The sequence below is a fragment of the Chiloscyllium plagiosum genome, chromosome 43 (assembly GCF_004010195.1).
Source record: "Chiloscyllium plagiosum isolate BGI_BamShark_2017 chromosome 43, ASM401019v2, whole genome shotgun sequence".
NCBI classification, from domain to species: Eukaryota; Metazoa; Chordata; class Chondrichthyes; order Orectolobiformes; family Hemiscylliidae; genus Chiloscyllium; species Chiloscyllium plagiosum.
The window spans coordinates 16161003-16162796 of NC_057752.1; the positions used below are offsets into that span (position 1 = coordinate 16161003).

Genomic DNA, 1794 nt, shown 5'->3' on the forward strand with positions numbered 1-1794 from the left:
CCAGCATCCCCCTCCCCCTCAATGCTTCTCCCACATCCCCCCACACTCCCCCAAACCTGTCAATTATACGTGAGCTGCTTTCTGGGTTCCTGCTGCTTGACCTGAGCCAGCACAGACTCTGTGGGCTGTTCAATTCCATACATCGGCACCAGTGAGAACAAGGAAAATACGATCCATATCCTCCTGAACTGGAGCTTGGCACCTGCTGCCTTTGAACCAAAGGTGATGTTTACAGTTTGCCTTTGGAGCTGTTCGGCTTTAAGAAGATTCAGCCATCGGTACACGAGGCAGATTGCACTCACCTGTAACAATCCAAGTCTTTCCCACATTGCAAGAGATTCATGTGAAGGGTAAGGCACAAAACAAAACCCATGGATCTGAAGCTCAAGCCAAGCTGTGGTTGACAGAGTTAAGGAAAGGTGTTTACTTTGTAATGGATTAAATACATAGCCAACTGCTGAACGTCTCAAAAGCAGTCCAGGATTGGGATAAATAATTGCACGCATCCGTGAACCATGGCCTCCAGCTGTCTCTGTGATTGACAGGTCAGGGAAGGGGAAAACTGTGTTCTCAGCAAATGTAACCGATACCTCACGAAGCTGACATGCTGATACCTGTCCAGCAGCACGCTCCGTGCTGTGACAACCATCCCTATTTGATATGTACTGCGAGTTACAAACACCTCCCAATGTAAACGTAAAGAGTTTTCAGGTAAAACTTGGTGTTTGATACAGGCACCTCTTCAGAAAGTCGAGAGTCACAGTTCCTACCTGCACATCTCTGTTCAGACCGAGGTGAGTGATATTGACCAGGATACCTGTTCAGAGGCTCTGACTGAGACCACAGGAGGGGTAGGAAACACTTAAAGGTGGAATTCCAGAGATAATCAAATGGGAAGATTAAAACCAGAAAAATCATTGGGAACGTACACAGAGTGTAAAATACAGCAGCGATCTGCCCTGCAGATAAGTACAGAGGAAATCAACAAAAGATATACATAGGTGAAATGAGTAGACAAAACTTAGCAGATGCAGTATAATGATGGAAAATGTGAGCTTCTGCACTTTGGCAGGAAGAACTGAAGAGCTGAATATTATTTAAAAGGAGAAAGGCAGCAGAAAGCTATGGATCAGAGCGATTTGGGAGATTCTGTCCATGAATCACAAGGCGCCAACATTCGATGTCAGCAGGTAATGGGGAAGGCAAATGGAATGTTAGCCTTTATTTCAAAGGGAACAGAACATAGAAATAGTGAGGCTTTTCTAAAACTATATAAGACACCTATTAGGCCACACCTCGAATACTTTGAACAGTTCTGGGTCCCTTACTGAAATAAAGACACACAGACATTGGAGGCTGGTTCACTCAGCTGATCCTGATGATGGAGGAACTGTCTTATGGAGGAGAAGGTAGAGTCATAGAGTCACAGGGATGTACAGCACGGAAACACATCCTACAGTCCAACTCACCCATGCCAACCAGATATCCTAAACCAATCTAGTCCCATTTACCAGCACATATCCCTCCATACCCTTCCTATTCATATACCCATCCAGATGCCTTTTAAATGCTGTAATTGTACCAGCCTCCATTACTTCCTCTGGCAGCTCATTCCATACACACACCACCCTCTGCGTGACAAAGTTGCCCCTTAGGTCCCTTTTATATCTTTCCCCTCTCAACCTAAACCTATACCCTCTAGTTCTGGATTCCCCCACCCCAGGGAAAAGACTTTGCCTATTTATCCTATCCATGCCCCTCATAATTTTGTAAACCTCTATAAGGTCACCCCTC

General features: G+C 45.3%; 1 protein-coding gene across 1 annotated transcript in view; it reads right to left on the reverse strand.

Annotated features, from left to right (window-relative positions):
* The window catches only part of LOC122543270 (hydroperoxide isomerase ALOXE3-like), a 38975-nt gene that overhangs the window by 14005 nt on the left and 23176 nt on the right, over positions 1–1794 (reverse strand). The window lies entirely within an intron of this gene.